This window comes from Bison bison, unplaced genomic scaffold (assembly GCF_000754665.1).
Source record: "Bison bison bison isolate TAMUID 2011002044 unplaced genomic scaffold, Bison_UMD1.0 scf7180017864289, whole genome shotgun sequence".
In the NCBI taxonomy this organism is placed as follows: Eukaryota; Metazoa; Chordata; class Mammalia; order Artiodactyla; family Bovidae; genus Bison; species Bison bison.
In genome coordinates, this window is record NW_011494861.1 from 15,251,622 (window position 1) to 15,256,684 (window position 5,063).

The 5,063-nt window shown below is 42.7% G+C and overlaps 1 protein-coding gene across 2 annotated transcripts in view; it reads right to left on the reverse strand.

The window, feature by feature from the left end:
* Positions 1 to 263, reverse strand: part of ANKRD45 (ankyrin repeat domain 45) — a 51,249-nt gene extending 50,986 nt beyond the window's left edge. For both annotated transcript variants that reach the window (XM_010850067.1, XM_010850066.1), the window contains exon 1: positions 216 to 263. The gene's annotated coding sequence lies outside the window, so the exon portion shown is untranslated. The remainder of the gene's footprint in view (positions 1 to 215) is intronic.
* Positions 264 to 5,063: the final 4,800 nt, after the last annotated feature.

Here is a 5,063-nt window from a genome sequence, read left to right on the forward strand (position 1 = left end):
TATGAAGCACAGGGTCGGCCCTCGGGGCGCGACCCGCGACGCAGCGCTCGGTTCTGAGGCAAAGCCTGAGGACGCCGCGGTGGCGCTCACTCTCCTCTAGCCAAACCGAACAAAGTGGCAGGAAGATGCTAGTTCTCCTCAACACCCACGCGGTGCGCCGACCCTCGCCCCTCTGACCGCGGACCCAGACCCAGGACCTCCGGATTCAGACTCACCGTTCCCGAGGCCCCTGGATTGCGTGGTTACCATGGCGACGGCGCACCCGGCGCTCGGCAGCGCCACCCCAAGCGCTGCGACTGCGGCGCGCAAACGTCAAGGTTGCAAGGTGCAGGAAGCGAGAGGCGGGAGACGCGGGAGACGCGGGAGATTTCGCCAAAACTATTTAATTTGCTGTGTTTGGACGGCGGAGTGCGGGATTTTTCTGCATTTTGTAAGTTTACAGTTATATGGTCCATATTTATTTTACAACTTAAAGAATAAAATTTTAAAATGAGATACGTGTGTTGGTTGCCAGTCAGTCTTAGTCTGACCTTTAGCCTTTAAACGGAAGAATTTTCTGGAAATATGAGGATGCAGTCTAAACTACGAAAGGTTGTAATTATAACGGGCAACTTGCTTAATTTTCTGGTTTACTAAGGCTCTTTCTCCTATGGTTTATGGTCATTGTCACCAACAAGAAACGTTACAAGAGACCTCACAAGTGCCAACTATGGCAGGAGCGGAAGCACCTTGGAAACTATTTCTCTTGATTCAGGAATTTAAGATACAAAACAGTTGACCTTTTAAAAAGGGGAGAATGATGGAGGTGGGATAGGAGCATCGAAAGAAACCAGCAGAGAAGGGCAAAGCTTGCCCAGAAATTATGTAAATATTCACATCGATCACGGAGTGAAAACCGTCAAGTTTTTGTACTGAAGAGGAAAACATTCATTTCTTTACTATTTCTACAAGGAAAGCATTAAGGAGGAGGTAATTTTAGAGGAACTCTATAGACATTTTAGCTGGAGGCTAAATAGCCTAGTGTTAAAGCGAACATTTGGCTTAGGCCCAAGCAAACTGTCACTATCATAGTTCTGAACTTCTGGAATACAAGAGTAATTTTGAAAAAAAAATTGAAGTATAATACTAAAATTTCTTATTCAAATAAGTTGTGGTAATCAGAATTGTAGAGTTGACATTGCAGTCGAAAACAATAGTCTAGAAGCTTTGTCAGCTCTTGGCTTGCTCCTGCCATCCCTGATATAGCACATTTGCTTTACTAAACACTCATTTCCTACTGAAGTTGGTGGAAGAGCAAGACATGTTAGGTGTTTCACTTTTAATATGTTCCTTTTCGTAGTATTTAGTTTCAGGAGAGTCTTTTAGTGTCTGGATGCAAGATGGCTTATGATGCATGATTGTGCATGATTCTGTTTTTAATTAATCTTCATTGGATGTATTTGTGTATTCCCAAATACAAGTGTTTCTTGAAAGTCTAAAATTGAATTAAATAACTAAAAAATAAATAGAGTGCTTAAAGATTATTTGTAGGACTCTGAAAGCCAGGAAGAATGGGAAGACATTAAATAGGTCTGAGAATACTAGAAACAGAGGAGCCTTGTTCTATTCTTAACTTCATGTCAGAAACAGCTGCATGATTCATTGGGGCAGGCTAGGTTTGAAACTCGGAGAAGGCAGTGGCACCCCACTCCAGTACTCTTGCCTGGAAAATCCCATGGATGGAGGAGCCTGGTAGGCTGCAGTCCATGGGGTCGCTAAGAGTCGGACACGACTGAGCGACTTCACTTTTCACTTTCATGCATTGGAGAAGGAAATGGCAACCCACTCCAGTGTTCTTGCCTGGAGAATCCCAGGGACGGTGGAGCCTGGTGGACAGCCATCTATGGGGTCGCACAGAGTCGACACGACTGAAGCGACTTAGCAGCAGCAGGTTTGAAACTGGCCTTAGGAAAGAGATTCCTGCCTCTACCATGGACCAAGTGCAGCAGATAGACTCCTACCATCACTTCTAACTCCCATGCCCCTCACCGAAAGCTTAAGATGAGAGTATTGAACAGAGAGCATTGGATCTGAAGGAGACAAATTAATGTACCAGAGGCATATCAGCAACAACCTGTGAGTGCTATCAATGGGGGTCAAGGAATACAGTGAAGGCTTGTTGTACAGAAGACTTAAGGAACAGAGAAAATAAGCAGTCTTCAAGCCCCCCTGAAATTAGGTCAGCTTCAAGAAATTATGGTAGAAAGCTTTCCAAATTGATTGAATTTAAATTTTTTCTACTCTAAGAGAATGGGTCCTCGGAGTAGAATTTAAATTATTTTAATTATTGTGTTTCTTGAATTCCATACTTTTATACTAAGAATTGCATTCTTTTTAAAATATTTTTTTTATTTAAAAAAAAGTTTGGCCACACCACATGACATATGGGATTCTAGTTCCCTGACAAGGGATTGAATCCACATCCCATACATTGGAAGCTTGGAGATTAACCACTGGACTGCCAAGGAAGTCCCAGAATTATACTCTTTATACAATTTTATTTCTGATAAAATAATAGGATAAGTTAACTAGTTGAGAAAGTTACTCTAAGGTAACTCTATGTACTGTGTTGTTGTTTAGTTGCTTAGTTGTGTCCTACTCATTGCGACCCCATGGACTGAATGAAGCCCGCCAGGCTCCTCTGTCCATGGGATTCTCCAGGCACAAATACTGGAGTGGGTTGCCATGCCCTCCTCCAGGGGATCTTCCCAACCCATGGATCAAACCCACGTCTCCTGCATTGGTAGGCAGATTCTTTACCACTGAGCCACCAGGGAAGCCTCTTAATGTGCTATATTAATATTTATATTTTTTTACTGAAGTCCTATCGTGTGCTGAATACTGTGCTAAGTGATTCATATAAATAGTATCCAATCCTCAGAGCACCTCAATGAAAGTGGTATTTTATTCTTCAAACTAAGCAAACTCAGCAAAGTTGAGTCACCTACCTAAGACCACACAGCAAGGAAAGGGCTGAACCAGAATTTGAACCTAGATCAGTCTGGGTTTAAATTACCACAGGATTGCCACCAGTTAGCTATAGACTAATTACGTGTTAGAGGATGCCTGTCCAAACTGATAAGTTAATTTTAAAATATCTTGAGCCATTATTTTGGCAGTGATTAGATAATAGTGCCACTCCTGGTGTATGACAACAGGACTGTTTCTGCATATAACTAATCTCCACAGCTGAAACTTGAGGAAGGAGGTACTGAACATCCATTGTTTGTGCCTGCCCCTCCTTCCTCTTCTGGTAACAGCACACAGTTTTCTAGTACAGAATCCCTTTCATATACTCTCAGCCTGTGTTTGGATGGGGCTGATCCCACTCCAGATCAAGTCCTGGCTAAGCAGTGTTTTCTTCACCCCTGGCCACAGTGATTAGATCAGGAAAAGGCATGGAACATAGATCAGTGTAATCAAAGCTAGTCCTGAATTTTTGCCAGAGCAGTATGTAAATAGGCATTCTTTTTTCAGCAAGATTTGATGAAAGGAGGTCAGGCTGAGTTGCCAGTACCATCTTGCCACCATGTGGAGAGAGCTTGACAGAGCAACAGAAGAGCCAAGAAGTGAATCCTGAGGGTGCCACTTGAGCTCTGGAGCTAGAATACCCAATGCCATTTTTTACCTTCCTTTTTCAATTGTGTAAGTCAATAAATTACTTTTTTCTAATTAATCCAAAAGAGATTGGATTTTTGTTACTTGCAACATCATTGCCCCATAATATGGAGGAGGCAGGAGGGGGAATATATAGGATGCCTTTATTTTAGAAACATGCTATCCTTAGGGGTAAATACCTCAAATTTGGAATGGATAATATTGCAGTTATGTGTTTCACTTACGGATGAACAACTATGCTTGATATTATAGGTTAGTTGATCAATGTTAATCTGGAGGCAGATTTCTAGTAAAATGCCCTAATATTCTGCCACCCTCTTGATTTCAACATCTTTGAGTTAGTGACTCAAGTGTAAATATATAAGACATATTTATCAGATAACCAAAGGCTTGTAATAATGAATAATATGATAGTGGGTAGCAAAGTGAAAATCCAAACTCAAAAGATAACTAGAAATTCAACAGGCAGAGGAGTGGGAAATGGCAATCCAAAAGAAATGTAAAATTCACGGAGGCACAAAGTAAACAGCAAAGTGCATTAGTGAAACCTAAGTGGGTTGAAACAGCAAGAGTATGTGTTGGGGATAGAGGTAAGAGGTGTAGTTAGAAACATTGGAAGAGGTCAGACAGCAATGGGGAGAATGGTTTGGAGAGGACGAAATCGTAGACAAAGAGGAGCCTAAGTTGTTCCTGGGTTTCTGTCTCTTGTGACCAGGTGGCTTGTGGTTTCCTAAATATGGATTTAGGGACAGAACCAGGATAATGAGTTCAGTCTTAAAAAAATAAAGGTAGATATATCGGTCTGCCTGATATCAGCGAACATATTATTTTAATCCAAAGCTTAGTAGACACAACTTAGCTGTTTTTTAGTCACTAAGTCATGTCTGACTCTTTTGTGACTCCCATGGACTGTAGCCCATCAAGCTCTTCTGTCCGTGGGATTTCCCAGGCAAGAATACTGGAATGGGTTGCCATGTCCTTCTCCAGGGGATCTGCCCAACCCAGCGATGGAACTGCTTCTCCTGCATTAGTAGGCAGATTCTCTACCACTGAGCCACCAGGCAAGCCCTAGTAGACAAGTGAAAAGTCATTCAGTCATACCCAACTCTTTGTGACCCCTTCTCCAGAACCATGCTACATAGTCTGTGCTAATAATGTGCTTTATGGCAGGGCCATGATCCATGCAGTATCAGCTCAGCCTCCGGAGTCATCTGTAACATCCCCAGGACAATCAATAAGCCCAGTTTTTAATTGGCATCTCCTACCATCAGTCTCAGAGAAGGCAATGGCACCCCATTCCAGTACTCTTGCCTGGAAAATCCCCTGGACGGAGGAGCCTGGTAGGCTGCAATCCATGGGGTCGCTAAGAGTCAGACACGACTGAGCGACTTCACTTTGACTTTTCA